Source organism: Capsicum annuum, chromosome 11 (genome assembly GCF_002878395.1).
Source record: "Capsicum annuum cultivar UCD-10X-F1 chromosome 11, UCD10Xv1.1, whole genome shotgun sequence".
NCBI classification, from domain to species: domain Eukaryota; kingdom Viridiplantae; phylum Streptophyta; class Magnoliopsida; order Solanales; family Solanaceae; genus Capsicum; species Capsicum annuum.
The window spans coordinates 11393894-11418828 of NC_061121.1; the positions used below are offsets into that span (position 1 = coordinate 11393894).

Sequence of the window (24935 nt, forward strand, 5' to 3'; positions counted from 1 at the left end):
TTTCTTGAGAATTTAGGTCAAACGTAGTTCGTACATTAAAGAAAGGGACTCTAGAAAGTCACACGCTAGAAAAAAACATTATTACAAAGGCGATTACAAGTAAATTATCTAAAGAAACACAAAAGCTAGAATATCCTTCAAACATAATATCTCTATACCGCATCGAAATTGATTGGTTTTGTCCACTCCATGCCATCCATCTCAGAAAAAATCAGAGCTCCTCCAGATAGCACCTTGCAAACTATGTATGGCCATTTCCAGTTTGGATCGAACTTTCCCTTGTACTCATCTTGGTGAGGGAATATTCATTTGAAAACCAGTTGCCCCACTTCAAATACCCAAGCCCTCACCTTCTTGTTAAAGGCATGAACCATCCTGTGTTGGTACAACTGACCATGGCATACAACGACCATTCTCTTTTCATCAATCAACATGATTTGTTCATAGTGAGCATGAACCCACTCTTCGTTACTTAGTCCAGCTTCTTGAATAATCCTTCGATCCAAACAAATGCACATAAGCACATAAAACAGTTATATCACACAGAAACGTTATAATAATGCGTATCCTAGCTGGGGTGACCCTTTTTGAGCCAAGGGTTCAGGCCTAACGATTTTTGAAGAAAATATATGCTTTCTCGAAGTAAATCCATTAACCCCCAACTCATATAGACACAAAAAAGGGCATAAATGCCTACAAAAGATAACAAAAAAGGGATACAATCTTTAGGGAAAAAGGGAAAAAACATGAAAAAAGATAAGTTCCTGCACAGGGGAAATAGAAAAACTAGCTACTGGAGGCTCCTTCATTTGCCTTTGCCTTCTTTACCTCCTGTGCTATTTGATACCTATTGATGATAAGATGACTTTTTCATAATTTTACCTTGCAGTCGTAAGTCATTTTCCCTATACTATCGAGTTGGGAGGCCATGCTATCATCCAAATCGATTAGATATTGCCTGGTATCATCAGCTTCTTGCCTAGCTCTTTTTAACTCTTTCCTCAACATAAATATAGTTAAAACATCCTCCATGTGTATATGCCGGTGCGCAATTTCACTTTTCTGGAACTCATCTTGTAGCCTGTGGAGCTGAATTTGATGCTTGGATTCTACATCCACAACCCGAGTGGGCCCATTTGGTCCCAGAATCAATGCTCCGGCGAGACTCTTTTTCAACCACTCCTTGTAAGTATCGCTGAATTCAGGGTTATGCTCTATACAGAAAGTCACTTCTGTCCACCTTCTTCTTCTCCATCCATTTATAATGCCGTCTTTGAGTGGAGACTCACTTTCATCGTATTCGGTGAAAAACCTAAGCATGGAATCTATTTGTGGTGCCTCCTACTTGATCTTAAATTGCCTAAGAACTCTGCAAGGATTGTAGGGCCGGGTCCCCCTGAGACCGGGAAGCACTAGGAAAGGCTATTTGCCCCCTCGAATGGTGTATTTTCCTGAACGAAGAGAGTTAATGGACCATTGTACATCGTCAGCTCTTAATTCCCCAAAAGTCTTAAACTAAAATTCGTGAGATGCTTCCCTTTTGAACCTGTGTAAAAACAACCACATGTCGTGCGAAGCTAGCATATCCATCCTTGTTTTATGATCAGATTGTACCGTTCTCGAATCCTTTACCAAATGCTTCATCATCCACTATTGTAATATGAGGTTGCAACCTTGAAAGAAACGATTTTTGACTTGACACCTTCCCAAGGCTCGATATATGTCGACGACAATCATGAGATCTAAATTGTGGAATACCTTGGTAGAATTGTTATCTACTCTAAAGAAAAGTGCATGGGCCACCGTAATAACCCTTGGATGAATTATGTCATTTTCCCCCTATGGGAACACCATGGTTCTGAGTAGACCTACCGTAAACGCAAAGGCTCTCATCTCTTTCCATTTTGCTTTGGACTCAAATTTGTGTCCAAATTTGTGGAAGGCACTGAATCTTCCAAACCGACAATACAACTCCCGAAAGTGATATTTTCTCCATCACGTTCCTCTAGCCAGGTGTCATCGTTAGTTAAAAATGCCTTTTTGATTGTTTGACGGTCCCATACGGCAGGAACTAAAATGTTCTTATCAGGTTTTTCCTTTCTCTTGAAACACATTTCAATACTCTCATAGCAAATTAACACTTCTTCGATGGTAGGAGTCAATTCTACATCCCCGAAGCAAAACACCATATTCTGATCATCCCAAAAAGTCGTAAGCATGTGGATAATTTCAGGCCAAGCATCTATTTCAATCAACAAAGGAAGGTTCCCGATGTGTGTCCTAATAATTTTTCTCTCATCTGGACCCATGTATCCCACCACAATTTCAGGTAACCGTCAGGTTTGGTAACCATCTTGAACTTTTCACGGGAATGAAATTGAGCCATATCTATATAAAAGAAGACAAAGATAAGCCTTTCTCCAACCCCAAAGGGTAATGGATTGAATTTAGACAAGCATATATTTATACAACACATAAGTATGATCCGTCTGTGATTGACTCGGGGTCAATAGACATAGGGAAAGTTTTCTAATGGGCCCAATACCCCGCTTAGGTATTTGGTCTTCCTAGGCTCATGCCTAAAATAGGGTTTTGGTTTCCTTCTATCCTCTGTGTCTAGAGTGGGTTTGAACACTGGTTCTCAAGCGGACAACTTGAGTTTGAAAATACAAACAACCATCAGACGACTCACATACTAATAAACTGTTTCTATTTCTAACACATTTTTGGAATTGATCAATAGGGGCTAGGATACCCACGAAACCCCAAAACAGTTTAAATAATGTAGGAATATGCCATGCGATGCGATAATTAAACTCTACAGAATCGAAAAACATGAACACATAAACAGTTAATCAAAAGACAAAATCAAACATTTGGTTAGAACCGAATTAGATGTCCCCAGCAAAGTCGTCATTTCTGTTTTGCGGAGAAATTTTGACTTTTTGAGAGAGTCGCCACTTAATTTTGAAAAGGAATTAAGAAACCTTTAGAGAGTTACTTAAAACGATTCAAAACAGGAAAATCGGTTTAAGTTAGAGATTCTGAGTAAGTGGTTCCTATTAACATTTTAGGAAGATGTTAGGCACCTAAAACGTCCGCTAACTTTGCGGTTATCGGCCTGTTTGAAAGTGTCTTTTGACTAATTTCAGAAAAGATTGTATTTTGAAAAGAACTCGATTTTAAAAATGTTTTGACATTTATGCAAAACTAGTTTTTTAGCGACTTGACTATATAAACAAGTAAGGAAAAGAGAAAGAGGAAAGGGGAGAAATAGTGGTTTAGGCTTTTAAGCCCAAACCGTTGACCCTGTCCTAATCTAGTTTTCGAGCTTATGGCTCGAATCCCGCTCCACCTGTATTAAGTACAATTTTGGATTCGTTGCCCAAATGAATGAATGATGAAATGAAGAAATAAATAATAATGAAGAGACGACATCAAATGAATAAATGCAAATAATAAAAAAAATCCAAGCTCCTTTGCTGCTTCAAGGATGAGATTTTGGCTCATTCATGTCTTACGACTTCTTATATACATGTGCTATGTGATCAATTTTCATATCTTCTAAAGGGCGGGCCTCAGTGGCCCGTAGTGTAATACAATAATAAAGAGCCCAATTGGACTCTCGAGCGAGTTCATGCTAAAATAATGTGCAACGGATTAGTATATGCAAGTGTATACAAGCGAGAACATCAAACAAGAAAATGATAAACGTGTAAGATGAAGGAATTTCCTATCACAAAAACCAACGTCTTGATCAAACATACAATGAATTAACTTAATATTTATAGAGCTAAAACTATGGATCCTAATCATAACAAATAACTTTCAAACTACTCAATACGACAGGCGAAAGGACTTTAATATTTGAGCTATGAATTGACGCAACGACACAGGAATTAACAATTTGAACTATATAACCAACATGGAACTAGAAAGTTAAGACTGAACTACGATGGAGTTTACCTAAGAAAAACAACAATCTAATTATAGTAAAAAAGTCTTTAAAAAAATTCAAAGTGAAGGCAATTAGGACAATGATAATAACAGGCCAGATGATAGTTAACAAAGAACCAATGAAGCACTCAATCTATCTCTTAGCTAGAACAACAAAATAAAAACAATAATGGCAATGACAGATAATTTATAGACATTGATTTCTTATGAATTAGTTCATCCCCCTCCCCCCTTACTTTAGAACGGCTTCGGATCATAAAAATGACTGACCTGCTGCTTTTATGCACTAAAAATTCAAATACCAAATATCTATTTATTAATTCTAGTATACCACCACACCTAATATTGACTCTAGCCAAATAATCTTCGATTTAAAAATGAGGATCTAGTTCCATCAAGGTCATGGGAGGTACCAACATATGTGGGTTGCGTATTTATAATCAGAATACGTTGGTATACAACTGAAACTAAATAAGAATAAATGAAACAATTCAGAAAACTTTTTTAAGGCTTTAACATAGTAAAACGACTACCGATTGAGTCAACATTATTATGCAAAAAGTTTTCCCCTCTCTCCAAACAAAACTAAAACCAAAAAAAAAAAAGATTAAGCGTCCTTAATGAACTGAATTACTAATTTTTTGCTACGGCACATCAAAAGACTCCCTAAATTATACCCGATGTCATATAACGCTTCAGGAAAGATAAGGAGCACCTACTACGTACCTCCAAAGTCATGAATACAATCTAAATGACTAAATTTTCAGCAAATCAGATCAACAGGCTCAGTTTTTCCTTGAAAATATCGTAGTATGACTAGCATGGAAACTAATCTTGCAGTGATTCCTAAGGTAGACATGAAACTACGAATCTTTACTAAACAGATTCAACTGTTTCGGAGCAGCAAACGGGACGAACGAGCTATCAGTGAAGTTGTCACTATCGGGAGTCGATATTGTCAATTCGAGAACTTCCCAAATGATCGACCAAACTTCTGAAAGGAAACAAAAGAGAGAGGATATTCTACAGAAAAAAAAAAAAGAGATAGCTTTTATCTTCTGAGAACCCTAACACATTGATATCTTCATCTCTCGCTCGAAAGCTTCAATCACCAGTAAGGATTTCATAGAAACAGAAAAAGGAAGAATCCTAAAACTATGGGTTTCCCTATTTCTAAGAAACCTTTGAAACCTCAAAGTTTTGACCTCAAAATTTCTCCCTCCTTCTCCGACCTCAAAAAAAAAATCAAACCCTAAAAATACCATAGAGGAAAAACCTTCCTTTTATTCTCATATCTCCAACCCTAAAAAGAACTCTCTCCCCCCTCAGCGTCCTAAAATAGCCTTTATATAGAGAATATGCTAAGGTTCATTTTTTTAGGGTTTCAATCGATAGAAACAAAAATGGGGCCTCCTGGGGATAATTTTGGGATTTTCTTCCAGAAGGAATTCAAAATTTGAACTTAGATAAGATTTTCTACCAACAAACTCCTACGAATTTTGGAATTTTCTCGGATAAATCTGAGCGGGTGGACCAACCGAAATTAGAAAAAACAGAATTTATTCCAAACCAATAAAAATCAACCAGGTATGTACAGATTCATACCATGGTACCCGAGATTTGCAGAATATGGGCGTTGGATGAGCCACCTAGGCTTGTTCTAGAACGTTCCCGAGCCCTACGCGTATGAACCCGTGTGAGACGCGTGATGGAGAAGAAATAGATGGGTTGGAGCTCGGTTTGAGGGTTGGAATCATTAGTAGATGGAAACTGATATTGTCATTTTGCTGAGGCTTGTATGATGTTGTAGCGTGTTTGTATTGTTCTGGTAGCTGTTGCTGTTGATTGAAGGTTGTGGTTAAAGTTGAACCTTGTAACTGTAGCAGCTTTGGTTACTGATTAAAGGGAAATGGAGATTGGAAAATGGGTCGGGTTATAGCTGTTGGAGTGGGCTTCGGGCGACAGAAATTGTAAGGAAAAGAATGGTTGTAGTTTTAATTGTTGGATAAAAGAAAATGGGCCTTTGGTTTGGGCTTTTTAATTGGTTAAGTTTTTGGGTATTGGGTAGATTATGGGATTACTTAGAAAAATAACATCAATTTTAATTCAGTTCATTCTATTTAAATTTTAACCAAATCAAAAGTCAATTGGCCAATTGTATTGCAATTATGGCCCATTTAGTTTCAATTATGGTCAAATTCAATAGATTGGCTAAATTAAAATAAATCTCGATACGAATTAATACCTCTTTTAATCCCAAGTTTCTTGATTTAACCAAATCAAACAAATATATATCCAAATAAATTATTTGAGAATAAATTTTGTTTAAATCAAGACTTTAATTATTTATTTATTTTTCAAATAATCCTTAATTTAAAGCCCAATGTGATGAAAATGTTCATTTAAATGACATCATTTATACAATCTCATATATGCAAATATGAAAATATATAATTTTCACTTTAAATGACAAAATTAGCCCTAATACCAATTTTAAAATGCATTTATTTGGAAAAATAATTATTGTGATTTTATTTGAAAATCGAAGAAACTCGAGATTAAATGTAGTTATGGAGGACAAAAATTAGGTGTCACCAATCACTAATATCATATTCGAGATAAGTTATCGATCAAATTCTGTAGGTATCAACAACCTCTACTAGTTTTTATCACTTTTATTTAAAACTCATTATTTTGCCAAGTATTAAGAATCCGTTCACATAAAGAACTAAAAGATAATGTCACTTAGCTAGTCCTCACAAGGAACCTATTATAATTTCAATAATAGAAATGCACAAAAATTCTAAATATAGTCTCAATGATCGGACCATACAAGGTTCCCCACATAATATCAAATAATTAAACCATAAAAGGATCCATCCTCAACATCATTAACAAAAACTTCTCATTACAGAAAATACATATCACCTCAGTCTTTTATTCATGTCACTTTTTCATCTTTTCTTGACATCATCTTCTCATATCATCCTCTCAATTCTCATACCATCAATTTCATCAATATAATAGTACAAAAAAATAAGTAAGAACCATAGAATTGCTAGTTTCCAATATCAAGAAATCACAAAAAATAAGTAAGCACCATAGAATTGCTAGTTTCACAATAATAAGAAATCAAATAATCTCATCACAATTATCAACAAAAACAACTTAGTCAATTTTCATCACTTAAATTCAAACAAACACAATTCACAACAATGGCAAAAATCTAGCAACACAAGTTTAGCCAAATATCAAACACAAGCGATCAATAAGTTCACAACATTCACAAGTCTTGACCTATTAACAATAACTTTTAGACCTTATTAACATATACCAATTGAAGTCTCCTAGATTTTTATTCAAAATTTCTAAGATACCAATTGGAATTAACTACATTCCAATTGAGCTCTATTAAGATACCAATGAGAATTGTCTAGATATCAACTGGATTCAATCAAATAGTCCAATATTAGGACGACACGATGGATAGAAAAAAAGAAAAATGATTTCTAAATGCCTCGTAGCCTTTCGAAGATTGGGTGTGGGGCCCTACACATCAATCAACAAAACTCTACTTGACATTGCTCTTGTACTTGTGGACCGGTGAACCTAAAGATCTGATACCAACTGTCACAACCCACACTAACGGACCATGCAGGCACCTACATTATTCTAAGTAGCTAGGAAAACCCTTATTACCCAACTAAGAATATGCAGAAGACTTCTGTTTTTAAGAAAATATAAAGTAAATTAAATAATAATAAATAAACTTTTTCAAAAACTTATTACAAATGTCCTTCACTATCGCAAGACTTGGCCAGACATGTACAAGATATATCTCGTACAACATAGACTGACAAAAAAATAAATAATATAAAGACTCTAACATCAGTCAGGAAGAAAGTGCAGAAGTTAGTGTTGAGTATCATCATCCAGCTAGTAACTGCAACTAACCTGCATTCAGTCAAACTCCAAGAAGGAATGTAGAAGGGTAGGGTCAGTACAACCACACGTATTGGTAGGCATCATCGGTCGACCGTGTTAGTCCATATAATCGTAAAATAGAATTAAGAAAAATAAATCATGACATCCTGAATGGAATATAATTCAACTAAGGTTGTAATAATATCATTACTTTACCTATATAAGTTACAACATCCCACTACTCTTCCAACTCCATCAATATTATATTTGCTACTAACATACTCAAGCCTCATTAATTCTAACCATCAACCACAATCCAATGCTAATACAACACTATTCCTCTTTATTCACCTTATCTTTTTCATTACTCATATTCACTGGAACAAACCCGTAATCATAGACAACCCGCACTAAATTCTCGGGCTAACAACCAAATACTCTCATATAATATTATATAATGATAACTAGCTATTCTGGTAAGCTACAATTAAAACACATATAAATGAAGCAAGTCAACTAACATATAAGTAAGTACAAACTTTCACTTTTTTAAATATATATCACACAATCAAATACCCAATGAATCAACAATACAACAATAACAAATCAAACAATGCTCACAAACAAGCCACATAACCATCAAGAGTATCAACCATATTGTAAATATCCACATACTCAACACAAATATGTACACACATGCTATAGGATGGATATAACAATGGGTACATTAATTGATTCTGATATATTGATACCCGGCAAGGCCGGAGGATACTATGATGATATATTGATACCCGACAAGGCTAGAGGATACTATGATGATATATTGATACCCGGCAAGGCCGGAGGATACTGTTGTAATACATTGATACCCGGCAAGGCCGAAGGATACTATGATGAGATATTAAACCCAGCAAGGTCGGAGGTTGATTATAATAATGATGGTTACGACGATGACAGTGATGATAAGTTATGATATTGATTGTGTAACTTGCATTCATTCCTGCATGTGCATCGCCTATCACCAGTATGCGCCTATGTCTATCAGCTGGTATGGGACGGTTGCATAGATATGGGTGAAGAATATGTATTGTGTTGTTGTGTGTTGATTAGACCTTTTGAGTCTGGGGCAGTGAAGGAACGCATATGCTCGGCTAGGTATTTGGTTGTCCTGAGTAGCTGGTTATTCACGCTGATATTGATATTATTATTATCATTGTTATGATCATTACTATGGATAACTTATGATAGATTGGTCATTGATCTAGTATTGGGATTTGAGGTATGTATCGACTTCTTCTATCTTATGATCACATTATTATACACGATATATCATGTCTAGCCATGTAGATTAGAAACCCAGAGTATGATGGTATTAAATCCTGATAGTATTCTAATGAGGTCTTAATATAAGAATATGATGATCTAGGTTATGCTTTGAGACGACCTCACATCTATATGTATATATATATAGCTATATGAAGCTATGGCACTATCGTATATCCCTCCCTTCGTTTGTTCTCATTGTATATTCATTTTTTTGCCTTATATATTGCTATCTATCTTTCACTTGCCCTTTTATTCGTATATTGGCTTGGGATATACAGTATAGCATTGACGTCTATTAAATTTACCTAGAATAGAATAGTTCACCCTTGATGCTTCCTTAGTCTTATTACGTTAGTCTCTTGGATCTAAATAGGATAGTTGTTCCTTATTATCTCATTGACTTGTGATATGATTTCTGGACTCTTGGGTGTAGTTTTCATTCTGTTTATATGTTGTATAAATTTGCTTTATCTTTGGAGCTCAGTTTCCAGTTAACTACTGAGTACCATTCGTTTGGTACTCATACCACACTTCTGCGGCTTGCACTTCATAGTACGAGTTATCACCTTTGACGTGTGTCTCGTGCAGAGCAACCATGATTTAGAGACTTAGATGAGCTCCTTACGTTTAGAGTATTACTCATCTCTCTCTTATGTATTAGACTAATCTCTATATTACATGCAGAGATAAGTTGTATCAGGGTAATTTTCTCGATAGTTCACTTTTGTACTCTTATTATATTTAGAAGCTCTTGTACTGATACCACTAGATTTTGGGATTCTATTATGTATTGATCTTTATGTCATTTATTCTACATTTTTCTGTATATCATTGAGTATTTCGTTATTAGCCCTTTTGGAGTATGGGTTGGCATGCCTACTGGTGGGTTATGGTAGGCGCCATCATGACCTGAGAAATTGGGTTATGACAAATTGGTATCAGAGCCTAGGTTTCATCGGTGTATTAGTACTAGAGCTAAGTGTTAGTAGAGTCCTGCGGATCAGTGTTGAGACGTCCGTAAGCTATCCTCAGGAGGCTACATGGACTTTTTAAGAAATTCACTTCCTATCTCCTTATCATGTGTCCATATTTTCTATGAACTTCGAACACCTTCTTTGACTCTATTCTATCCCTGGAGGATGATGTGACCTTGATGACAGATACGGATAAGACTTCAACACCCATTCCTAGAGTTCTAGTGCAATATCTAATGAGAGAGTTAGAGATGGATATTGAAGATCTTCAGCATCAACCAAAAAGGATTTGGGCCATCTTAGGCTCCAGTTGAGCTTGTGACTACATTAGCGCCTTCGAGGTTTGGCATTGGGAATTCGAGTCATGTTGTAGATCGCTCTCAACCAAAAATGATATTTATTCATCGAGCATTTCTCAGACCAGAGATGGTTTTATTGGTGTTCATCAGGGTTCTTTACCAATTTAGAGTACTAGATTGGATCTCTCGTGTGGTCTCGGTATTTTTCTATGTCATATTATTTTGAGTCAGATTTTGGTGTATAGATGTGATATAGGGTTAGTATTGTCACTCCTTTTAGTGTTGGAGCACTTGATAGCAGTCTAATATTCCTTCCCTTAGGGTATTGATCATGAGAGAACCGTAAAGAGCTAGAGTATTGAGATTTATGGAAAGGGCGGCAAGAGGCATGCCATTAGTATAGCACTATTGGTATTTTATTTGGGAGTGAGGATCCCTCTGGTAGAGTTCATCTTCACCTTCAGCCCACCAGCTCTATATAGACAGTATTTCATACTCTGAGTAGTTTTCAGATTAGTCGTGATGATCATAGTAGGCAGAGTCCCCATAAGACTTGCGGAGTGTGATATGGTTTTTCAGGCCATAGCGACTATTTTGGATTATGAGGGACAGTATCTCGATGAATTCGAGGATCTTGATTTGATTGTGTCATGATGAGATACTGGTTTAAAGAATGCCCCCAAGTATAAGATAGGTGATCACCCAGGGTTAGCGCGTATTTCCCGCCAGCCTAGAGTTTCTAAGATAGGTTATGATTTCAAAAGTATGGACATAATTTTTGTAGATTCTCTCAGCATCAGTTGTTTATCCGTTTGGGCTCAGTTGTATTCTCTCCATGTTAGTGCTTCAGAAGTTTGCTTTGACTGCAGAGAGACCGTCTACTAGTCTAGAGAGTGTCCTTGGCATGAGATTTTTTGTCATTCAACTCATTTAGATTAGCCTCATGATGTTGTGGGATCCTCAGTTAGAGGTAGTGTACGTGGCACCTCAGTTGATGATTCAGTCGATCGGTCAGAGTTAGACCCGTTCAAATTTATTTTCCCCCTTGCCCGTCGGGCATGTAATTGCGGGTGTCACCACGATTGGTGTGTTTTTAGTTCCCTCCTTTTTCTTTTATTCTATGTATTGAGATTTTCATACCTATAGGTGATTATATGCCTTGATGAATTGATATTGATTATTATGTGCCTTGTTATTAAATTCATGATTATGTTGCTACTCTGTGGTTTATTTCTTTTAGTAGTGGATGAGTAGCTCTATATTGATGTTATTCCCTTATGGGTGTGGTTTGGGTTCGAGTCCCATTTATCTTGGCACATTATTCCTATTATGGCCCTTGAGTGGTACATGATATTGATGTTCATTTTGGTACCGCCTATTCAGTATGATTGATATTGATATTATTGCTATTATTGCTACCATTGCGCGAGGTTACTGATATTACTTGATATTATCACTTGATGTAATTGATTCTTGCTAGGTAGCCATATAAATTAGTGTTATCTAGTTAGACTTCTATTTTCTTGTGATATTATTCGGTGGCTGGAGTAGATATAGCCCGATTTGATGATTTCTTTCCCCTAGCGCAGCGAGGTTGACTGTGTTCCCTCTTGGTTAGCTATATTAGATTGATTCGAGGATGTAATGTGATATCGAAAGGCAGGTTGACCTTTTGCGGCTCTGTTATGACCTAGAGTTGGCAATTTAGTTATATTGTCTATTATGAGTTTGGGATTCTTAGACTTGTCTCGTGCATTGCGAATGTTTTCATTTTGGCTATCTCTTTCGATACACCTATTTTTGAAATAGACCAATTTTAGGTTTGTCCTTATTTGTGGCCATTTCTTCGTCTGATAACGACTTTGATATTGTGTTGAGATGTCATGGATTTATCTCATAGGTGTGTTGGGTTCGTTCCCTTGGGATGGATTTCCCTGTTGCTAGTATGGAGGTTGGATACACCGTTGTTATTGTGATATGGTTTTGTTTAGTAGAGTTGGAAAGTTAGAGGCAAATTGGAAATTGTTCATCTTGAGCTGCTAGTTTTCTAGTAGTGGTCTTAGAGTTGACCTTGGTTTCAAGATTGATATATTTCTTCTATGATGATGCAATTCTTGGGTGGATTTGGGAAATCCTCATTTCAGAGTTGGTCGGCCTAATGAGGATTGATGGAGTGTTCCTTCTTGATGTTATGTGCCTATGGCTATTTTTTTCTAAGATAGCATGTTAGATTAATTAATTGTCGGCTAAAGTCGCATTTCTCTTGGTTGCTAGAGTTTTGGCCAATATTGGAGTAGTTTTCATCTTTGGGAAGTTTTTGAGTATGTTTGGATAGTTCTTGCCATCCAGCGGTTATGGAGTGGGTTATATGTATTTTCAGCCAGTGATGTATCCTTTTGTATGATTTCTATTTTACAATTATATTTCGTGCCCTCCAACTGATTTAGAGTTAGTTGCTTAAGTTATCATTCAATGGTTATCATTGTGGTGATTTTGTTCTTCAGATATGTCACGACTGTGGCTTGGTATGACTTGTCTCGGGTATGTAAGAATTGGATACTAGAGCCGATTTGAGATAGTTGACATTGATATAGCCTTATTGGCACAATTTTGATTTGACTCCTTGGAATGACAATTTGGAAGTATGATAGAATTGGAGCATTAATGGCTACTCATTTTTAGTTTTATTTTTAGATATTTGAGACCGAGCGATTCAGCCTTGGTATTGATATTTCAGCTTGGTGTTGTCGACCTTTCGTGTAGCTTTTATTTTAGACTTGCCTTTTTTGAGATTTTATTTATAGGAGCCTACTCTGTGATTGCCTATTTGTTCTTCTCGACATCTGTTGGAATATAGTTGATAAGTGTTCAGATTATAGCCCATGGGTTCCGTATGGGTTATTTCAGTTTTTGACCTCGAGCTTTAGTTTTCTTTGAGAATTTTGGATGACTTACTAAATAGGAGTAATATTCTCAAGTTGGATTTAGTATTTCATTCCTGGTGGATGAGACATCCTGGAGAGAAATATTCATTGATTTGTAGTTATACCTTGGACTTCGAGATTTCTATTTGGTTGTCATCCAGACTGGTTACAGCATTAGCATGGATTGCATTCCTTGATTATCTCCATTGGTGTGCTTAGACAATTCCTTATGAGCTTATTTTCTTATTTCCCTGTGGACTTTCAGTGGATCAGCTTCAGTTCTTTGAGTTCTCTGTGATGAGACTGTGTGGATGAGACTAAAGTGATTTTTCCTCCTGGCTGGAGTAGATAGCATGTGTAAAATGGTAAATAGAGTGTATATATTTTGATTTGGATTTTGTGGTATGATTCATGATTTGGGATGGCCTTGGCTCAGATGAGCCTTTGTTGATTTATGCGGATATAGAGTTGGTATCAGTGTGATGTGGTTCAGATGTGTATGCATCAACCTTCTTGGTTCAGTTTGAGGCTAGTTAACAATTAAGTTAAGTTTTGGCTGTTTGAAAGTAGAATGAAAGTGTTGGTTTAAAAAGAGAGATACCAGTGGCAAAATCCCTCAGAAATATTTTCTCTCTGCCGAGGTTATCTGGGAAGTTATGCTTGAAGCATGCGGGCCTAGTACCTTATCCCTTCTAGCCTTTGAGATTCTTTTTATTAGTTGACTTTCGAGGACGAAAGTCCTTTTAGTAGTGGATATTGTAATGACCCTTCAGGTCATTTTCCATATTTATGCTTATTTCCACTGTTTGAGCTTCTCCATAGCTTCCCCAAGTCATTTATGACTTGTTGGGACTGACGGTTCGATTACTGGGCAGTTAATTTGTGTTTTAGAGCCAATTCCCTGTTTTGAAGTCTTTACTAGATTCAAATGGACACCGGGCAAAAATTCAGTGAAACAATCTCGAATGCAAATTCCGACTATACCAGAAGATCAGAAATATCGATTTTAGGCTAGGTAGACCTTTGGTTCGGGTCCTAATGCACCCGAGCTCATTTCGACCTATTGGTTGGAAAGATGGAAAATCGAAAATATGGGTGTCGGACCCATATTTGTCTTAAACGACCTCGGATGAAAAATCTGACTTCGCTAGCAGATCTGGAATATAGATTTTAGGATTATAACATGTTTAATGTAATTTTATGGTGTTTAAATCTCATTTCGACCCTTGGTTTAGAAAATTATGATTTTGGATTTTGGGGATCAACTTTGTGAAAATGGTATTTTTCCGAAAATATAATATCGCCATTGAGTCCAGAGCATCGAATTTAGTATAGTTACATAGTTCGTTTGCGTATATCGGACTCCAAACGAATTCCGGGCACCTCGTCGAAGTCCGTCCGGAAGGGGAAAAAGTTGTGCAGATTTTTCTACACTATTTAAAACAGTTTTGAGCTCATTTTGCTCATTTTCATCTTTTCACTTGAGAGTTAAACCCTAAAATAGTGTGGGAGCTTAAAAGTGAAACTAGTGAAAGCCCGGAAAGCTAGATTAACATCTATTTCTTGATTCTATTACGAATTTAAGGTAAGAATTCACCCTTTTCTTAAAAATTTCTTGATTAATTTCTCAAAGTTCAAAAATCTTAGGGCTTGATTTTAAACTCCAATTTCACTCATATTCACTTGAATAATATTTTTTATCTTAGAATTACTAGGTTTTCATCAATGTAGCCTTCAAAGCAACACTGATTCTTGATTTTAATTCGGATTTCAAAGATTTTACCCGGTAAAGCTCAAAAATATTTTTTCTTCGATTTGAACCTCGTTCTTGACTTTATTTGACTTGGGTTTACAGCTGTAGGTTTCTAAAAATATAAGAAACATGTTTTTGAAGTAAAGTTCTGATTTTGTCCTTCTTTTTCGGGAACCCATTCCGGGGGTCCGTTTTGACCCCGAACCAAAAGTAGTCAATATGCATATCGTTAAACTCGTATTGATGAGTAGATATATATTTTGATAGTGTGATGGCATTTTGAGATTGTGAAGTGAAGATAGGCACTTGGAGAATAATTTGAGGTTTTGCGATTCGGCCTTGATGTAGGCTTCTGTCTACTCTTCTCCATAGATAATGTGTGATATATTTTGAGTGTGAGTGTGAATGTTAGGTTTGATCATTCATAGAATGACTTGAAATTGAATATTGAAGTTTTGAGAATTAGATGAGCGTTTTGGACCCGTACGGTGGAATGCTTATGACCTTTTAGAATCCTATTGCCTTCTTCCAAGATTGGACTAATTTGTAGCATGAATATGATATGATGCTAGGTTTAGGATGTGGTTAAAGTGTTGAAATCATGATTAGTATGATTAACCTTAGTTGGGCTAGTCTAGTGGTCTTGAAACCATAATTTGGGTAGCGTTGACTTAAATGCTTATGTTTCTAGACGAAGTACCTATCTTAAGAATGATTATGGCTTACTTGAGATCTAAAAATGAACTAGATACCATAGCTTAGTTTGGGGTGTAGATTTCCTAAATATGAAAATTGATAATAAGAAGCGGGTTCGTCCAGCCCACTTAGGCCAAGACTTGTACAAGCCCTTGTGGACTTAGTTGCAGATGTTAGGCCTAGTTAAGACTAATGAGCCTTATTTATGAGATTTTCTTGGTGAATTAATAAATTGTGATGACTTTTCCTGAATTATGATTAATGGCCTATAGAGATGTTAATTCCTCTTAGATGCGATATTGGGCCTTTAGAGATGCTATTTCCTCTTAGATACGATATATATGACCTATAAAGACGATATTCCTCTTAGATATGATGATTGGCCTAGAGAGGTGATATTCTTTATAGTCATGATGTATGACCTATTGATTGAGATATCCTATGTGAGAGATGATTATATGCTAATTGAGATCATACCACATTTATGCAAGATACCTCCTATACGAGAGATGATTAGAGATATTCTATGGCTTATAAATATGATTACAGGTATGAGTTCTAGATATGTAAATGGGCCGAAGGCCGTGATTATGTTATTGTGATTATTCCTGACGTATTATTGGGCCAAAGACCATGTTAAGTTATTGGTTAGATATCCGGGAAGTGCTTATCCTTGTAAAGGATGTAGTTATAGTTTATGAATTTATATGAATGTGCATATACATATCTCTTTGGTATGGAACATAGGAACATACGGTATGATGCTTATTGTTCCACTGATTGAATACTGGTGATGGCATGCATAGATTCAGTACATTCATGATTATTATATCAATAGATATGATTCTATATAAGATGCGATCTTATGACCGTTCTTTCTAATTAAGGGTTAAGCTACGTGATAATAAGTTGCATATTAGATGACTATAGCACTTGATGACTAGGAGTCTAATGAACTAGTTAATGAACCTTGCTTGGTTGAATTATGGTATCTAGTGTTTGGGTTGCATGGTTAATGGTGTTGTCGAGTCTAGCATAGGTGAAGATTAGTTGTTATTAATTACTAAGTTTACGATGCCGTTTAGTTGTTAAACGAGGATTTGTGTATTAATGACGTTAGATAATAAAAGAGGTTAGTGATAAGATATCACTAGTTAATAATGATTAATGGATATAGGTTGATAAGTGTTTTAATAATGATAGTGGTCTTTTGCTATAGGATGACTAGTGAATTAGCGATGCAATAATGAGTCCTGGTTAGTTAACAATGGGTAGATAGAATATATTTATGAGATAGTTACATTTATGGAGTTATGCTTATGATTATGAGTACTTAATTTATGTTATTCTAATTGATGATGATATATAGATACCCAACAAGGCCGGAGGATACTATGATGATATATTAATACCGGGCAAGGCCGGAGGATACTATGATGATATAGTGATATCCGGCAAGGCCGGAGGATACTTTTGTGATACATTGATACCCGGCAAGGACGAAGGATACTCGGATGAGATATTGACACCCGGCAAGGACGAAGGTTAATTATGATGATTATGGTCATGACGATGACAGTTATGATGATTTGTGATATTGATTGTGTAGCTTGCATTCATTCCTGTATGTGCATCACCTATCACCAGTATGCGTCTATATCTATCAGCTGGTATGGGATGGTTGCATAGATATGGGTGAAGAATATGCCTTGTGTTATTGTGTGTTGATTGGACCTTCTGAGTCTGAGGCGGTGGAGGCACGCATATGCTCAAATAAGTATTTGGTTGTCTGGAGTAACCTGTTATTCACGCTAATATTGATATTGTTAATATCATTTTTATGATCATTACTATGGATAGCCTATGATAGATTGGTCATTGATCTAGTATTGGGATTTGAGGTATTTATTCAGCCTCTTCTATCTTATGATTACATTATTATGCACGATATAACATGTCTAGCCATATGGATTAAAAGCCCTGAGTGATGGTATTAAATCTTGATAGTATTCTAATAAGGTCATAATATGAGAATATGATAATCTAGGTTATGCTTTGAGATGACCTCACGTCTATATGTATATATATGTATGTATAAATATATCTAGCTATATGAAGCTATGTCATTATCGTATCTCCCTCCCTTCGTTTGTTCTTATTGTATATTCATTTCTTGACCTTGTATATTGCTATATATCTTTCATTTGCCCTTTTATTCGTATATTGGATTGGGATATATAGTTAGCATTGACGTCTATTGAATGTAGCTGGAATGGAATAGTTCACCCTTGATGCTTCCTTAGTCTTATTATGTTAGTCTTTTTGACCTAAACAGGATAGTTGTTCCTTATTATCTCATTGACTTGTGAAATGATTTCTGGACTCTTGGGTGTAGTTTTCATTCTGTTTATATGTTGTTTGTATTTGCTTTATCTTTGGAGCTTAGTTGGCAGTTGCCTACTGAGTACCATTCATTTGGTACTTATACTACACTTTTGCAGCTTGCAGATCATAGTACAAGTTATCGCCGTTTGCGTGTGTCTCGTGTGGAGCAGCCAGGGTTTAGAGACTTAGAGAGAGCTCCTAACGTTCGGAGTATTACTCATCTCTGTCTTATGTATTAGACTAATATCTATATTGCATACAGAGCTAAGTTGTATCAGGGTAATTATCTCGATAGTTCACTTTTGTGCTCTTATTATATTTAAAAGCTATTGTACTGATAACACCAGGTTTTAGAATTCTAGTATGTATTGATCTTTATGTCATTTATTCCACATTTTTTCCTTATATGGTTGGCAGTCCGTTACTAGCTGTTTTGGACTACGGGTTGGCTTGCCTACTAGTTTGTTATGGTAGGCGCTATCATGACCTGAGAAATTGGGTCGTGACAATTGTCCTTTTCTATGCATCTAAATGTCTTTACTCTAGATATGATGCTCGTGCTTAGGCTTATCTAGCTAGTATAGACCTTATTTGAGTATTATTTACTTTTATCATGATAAAATACTCGAGTTAGGAGTTTATATGATATTAATGATGTCTTGTATGCATATTTATTCATATGATACCTAATTGGAGTTGATAATCATGATTATGGACGTATTGAGTTAATTTCTTGCCTCACTTGTACCCATATTCCATGTTGCTTGGATTGAATATGATATATTCATTTATGACACAAGTACCACTGAAAAATACCATTTTTGAAAGAAAAGGAGATACATTTATGAAAAGTCCTCTTCGTAAATAAGAGCCAAAGAGGAGAGTTAAGATTAAGATTAAGATTGAGATATAAGATATTGTCACGATCCGAGCCAAAGAGGAGAGTTAAGATTAAGATTAAGATTGAGACATGAGATATTGTTACGATCCGATTTTTGAGTCATGATGGCACCTATTAATTCCCTCCAGTAGGTAAGTCAATACCATAACCCGGAGCTAATGCAATGGGTTAATTTGTGAAGAAAGGCCAGCATAGGCGAAATTTAAAGAACATCAATTGTTAATTCGAGGGTACTAGATAGAACAAGAAATCACACAAATAAAAATCCCAAAACTTGGTAGAGCTAGTACAAGAGCAACTAATAGTATTAATACAACTTCAAGTCTAGAATAGTTAGTACATCTGCCTCGTATACTAAAGATTGAATACAAAACATGGAAGGAAATTGGGTGAGTCAAAACTCCAAGATCTCACCCTATCTCAAAAAATCAATCACTGCACGAACCATGACCAGCAACGATGGCCAATACTTAAATCTGAAAAAAAAAAAACAGTGAAGAAGTGTAGTATGAGTACCAAGACAACGGATACTCAATAGGTATCATGTGCCGACTGAGCTAAATGATGATATGAGAATGATAAAGTGCAAAATAATCATAACTAAGTCAAGATATAGAATCGAACCCAAATCATCTTCATCATCACTGTATATAATAAGTAAGAAATTCAAAATAACAGTAAACATAAGGCATCAACACATGTCACTATCCCACACATAACAAACATGGAATATCGAAAATAAAAATATAATATAAGGTATCAATGTATGCCAATATCGTCTAGCATAAGGAATAAGTGATTCGAAATCATAAAGCAACACAAGTGCAATCACAAGCAAAAAGTTGGCCCCTATACACCAACTAGTGCATAAAGTAAAGAATTCATCACAATGTCTCATACCACCGGAGAGTACACCCAAGAGAACATAGAGTAAAGAATCGAATCTCCAATACACACACACACACACACACACACATATATATGTATGTAATAACCAACTTTCTCATTATCCATAGTTTTCCACAATTTTCATCAAATGGCCATTTGCCAATATTCATAATCATCACCAATAATCATAATTGAATAAAATATACCCATATATACTCATAACCATAACCATACCACCATATAGGCGCTTATCTCATCATTACACCATATTCACTAATTATTAGTTAGCCAACGCTTGTTACTAAACCAATTACTTACTAGTAATCATATAACCTCTAATTATTATTCATCCGCTATTCATCACTTATTTACTATTCACGGATCAATGACTAACCCTTATTTACTCACTAGCCAAAAGTAACATCTAGTCATGATTCACCACCAGGTTGTATTCTCTAATTAACTAATATTCATTTCTATACAACATAATCCCACTAGTCACCATTTAAAAAGGTACTACTAATCACCATCATTACACTTATTCATCTCTCAACTAACATCTTTTATTAACTAGCATCATTAATTCACAAATCCTCATTAAACAATTAATCGATATCATAAACTTAGTTATCAATAGCAACTAATCATCACCATCACAAAACCCATTATCATTAACCACCATAATGAAATAATCATCCCTATTAATAGTCATAAATGCCACTAGTCCTCTTTACCACTAAGGTTCACAAGTCCACTAGTCACTATTAGCCACTTAAGTAATATCCACCACTAAGCATATTTCATACTTAAATTAATAGCTATTCCACTTTGTACCTCCCCTATTAGGAGACTATAACTGACACCTCTAATATCAATATTATAGCCAACTACACAAGAACATAAATAAACATATAATTGTCACACATAGGGCTAGCCGGATTCAACCGGTAGGTGCACACATAAGCACATCAATAATCATATTCTCCAGCCTTATCGGGCATCATCATTCTGTCATTATATCCTCTGAACTCGAATCAGATATCAATATATCATCATAATATCCTCTGACCTTATCAGGTGTCAATATATTCTCCGAACTCAAATCGGGTATCAATATCATCAACATATCCTTCGGACACGAATCAGGTATCAATATCATCAACATATCCTCCAGACTTAAATTGGATGTCAATATCATCAACATATTCTTTAGAGTCGAATTAGATTTTAATATCATCAACATATCATCCAGCCTTGTTGGGTATCATCATATAATCACAATATCATCATAATAGGCAATCAATATCAATAATAAAGAACAAACCCACAAGGACTAAAGTAAATGACATGCCCTACAAGGGATAAATTAAATTGCAAGCCCCACAAGGAATAATATAAATGACACATAAGTAAATGACAAGCCCCACGAGGGTAAAGTGCCATCCCCACAAGGGCTAAAGTAAAAGAGAAGCAAGGAGGAACATATCTTTATTTCTCATCATTCATCATCGAGGATAATTTATCCATAAATATGTTAATATATATATATATATAACATGAATATCACAAAGCATTAACAGGTTCAACATGGATAGTAGCATAACTTCTCATGTAGTCAATAAATATACCTTTTAGAACCCTTAGTATCATAACTTATAATATTAGCAACAAGAAGGCTTTATAATATAATCACTAGTTGAGTTACTAGACAAAGCATAACATGAGTCCAACATAAGTTATAGAGTATCTTTACGCGTAGTCAATAAGCATGCCTTCTAACACCATTAACATCATCATTTCCAGTATAGACAATAAGGAAGATTTCCAATATGATTTATTAGCATAATTACTAAGCATGATCAAAACTTGGGCAACAGTATAGTTAACGGCCTGAAATCTAGCCTAAATGATGGCTTAATCAAGAGTATAGTCAAGGACTCATCATCAAAAAATTCATTATTTAGTCATTTAGACCTTGGGCATAACCATAAGAAATATCATAAACAATGACCCATTAGTAGCATATTCATTGGCCTACTATTGGCCTAAAGATATTTCATCATTAGTATGAATAATGACTAAAGTATTAAATGATTCGTAATTTATTCATAGCGTGGTCAATAATATCATTTATGACTTATGCCATATTATAAACAAGGGCTCATTTAATAGTACGTTCATTAGTCCAACCAACAGATAATCGTAATAATATAATTAATAGCTTGACATAAGCTTTAGCCAACAAGGTATACAAAGACATAATTACTTGGGTATCATTCTTAATGCCATTTCACATAACAAACAAGTACCAAGAATCATAGATATTTCCTCAAAAGGGCATTCTTTAGTCAATTACTAGACGTAAGGGTTCAAGGAAACTAATCACAAGTCTTGTCTTAAGGTGGGTCAACAAGCCCACATCTAAATCCCTAAAATGCATTCTAAGTCAATTGCTACTCTGGACCAGACTAAGATATCTAAATCTATTCTTAGATGTATAGCAATCCATTATAAGACGTATGGTAGATATTCTACTCATGCACCTTTACTAAGTCCAATGGAACCAACGTAACCTTCCCTAGTATAAGCAACTTAAGCCAATTTGCTCTAAGTATGAGCAACTAGAGAATTATATCTAAAGTTGAGTATTCTATGGCATTCTCATGCAAAACATAAGTATCGAAGTCTATTCCACCTAATATAATGGGAAACAAGCCAAGCTGCCCAACTTCTAAAATTCATATAGTTTAATTGTTCCAATTAATCCAGGTCTTGCATTTCATTAATTCAATGCTTAAAACCCATACCAATCTAACAAGATATCACAATCATATCAAAACATAGCTCAATCTAACAAGGAGTAAGCCTAACCTACCTCAAATCTAAAGAAAGTCCACGAATTGCTAAACCTTTGTTTTTCTTTTTTTGAGAAGCTTCTTCAAGGTACCAACCTATCAAAAACACAATCTACACATCATTACAAGAATTCTGATACCCATATTATACCATTGTACTTCAGGTCCTAAAACGACACCAAAAATCACAAGTTTGTCCCACGTACGAGAAAACACGTTTTCAAGACCAACCCAATGTTCATACATTACTAGGAATCATAACCCCTAAGACTTAGGTGAAATATATGCATATTTGGGCTAAAATCAAGTCTTTAAGCAATTTGAGGTTTTGGTCAAAATTCAAGAAATTAAAGCTTGAAAAAGGAAAGATTCGTACCATTAATCTGTTGTTAATCACAAAAATATATGTTAATCAAAATTCTAAATCACTCCCAAAAATCAATTTGAAGTTAATCTATTATTCTAGGGTTTCTAGAGCTCAAAGGGGAGTGAAAATAGTCAATTTTGCGACCAAGGGGCTATTTATAGTACCTTGGTCGCGGTTAAATGGAATCTGTAAGGTCAAAACTTATTGTTAACCTCCCAGAATCATTCAGACTCCATTTTTCGCAAATGAACTATAAAACTCTAGTCAATTCGATGTTTCAGATGCATAGGTAAAGTCAGATTTTTCATCCAAGGCCGTTTAGACCAATTGTACCCCATGCCTATCGATTTTCTCATTTTTTGACCAATTGATGGAAATTAACTCGGGTATCTTGGGACCAAACCAAGGATCATTCTAGCCTAAAACCTATATTTCGAAGCTTTTGGCATAGTCATAATTTGTATTTGAGATCGTTTAACTAAAATTTTTGTTTGGCGGCTATTTGAAACCAGCGAAGACTTCTAAACGAGAAATTGGCCCTAAAACCATACGAACTGCCTGGTAACCGAACTATTAGTTCCAAGAAGTCATAAATAACTTGAGGCAGCTATGCAAAGTCTCTAACGGAAAAATAAGCGAACAGTACAAAAAATAACCTGAAGGGTCATTACAAATATAGTATATGGGTTATGACCACCCCCTCTTCCTATGGGTCCTGCCTTATAGATGCAAGCTTGATGGATGTATGAGAAAAGTCATACAATGACTGCTACCATTCATTCCATCCCCACTGCATTACATACATATCTTGCTTGTTTTTCTGAGTTTCTTAATTTATATGTGATTTTCTTGTATTTTCTTCTTCATATTTATGTTGTTACTATTTTTATGTACTTATATATAGTAGAAAAATTAGTGGAGACGATGTGAGCTACGTTTAAGACTTTTCTATTTGCAGGTGACGTGCTCATAATATATTATACTTATTTTATCTTTTATTTTGCTCAATCAGCCTGTGATATCTATTGTGTACAAGTAGACCCGTACTCATTTCTACTGTGCATTTTTGGTGCAGATCCTAACATGAGTATAACACGCAGAGGTTGAGCTCCTGCTATTGATTGGTGATATTCGAGGTACTAGACCGTTCTAGTGTTTAGGGTGGACTACTGGATCTCACTCTATCTTGCTTATGTCTTTATTTGGATCAAAGACTAACTTTGTACTTTTTATCTTTAGATTTTCTCCTACATTATGAAACCAGGTTTTGGGTGGTTTATATGTTATTTCTTCATACTTTTGTTTCTTATGCATTTATTTTATGATTAGCCTGAGTTCGTTTGGATTTATGTTATCATTGATAGTTGTATTATCTTATCAGTTTAGGTGACCAGCTTACTTATCAAGATTAAGCCGCGACAAGTGTCATCATGATCTAATTCTTGGACCGTGACAATTAGCATACATCCACGCTATATTGGAAAAGAATATTTGGCCAATTTAACTTGATAATAGAATATTTGGTCTATGTATTTTTTATTATCGTTTACGAGATAATTAAAAGAAATTAGGGTTCTTCAGTGTGTTTTAGACTCACGTGATGAACACTACCCAAATGCAACAACCAATATAAAGTAAATCCCATCTCTATATATACCCTTATGAGTAAACCTTCACCATATAAAC

General features: G+C 35.4%; 1 pseudogene; it reads right to left on the reverse strand.

The window, feature by feature from the left end:
- LOC107846737 overlaps window positions 1-24935 on the reverse strand; it is a 65898-nt pseudogene that overhangs the window by 3587 nt on the left and 37376 nt on the right.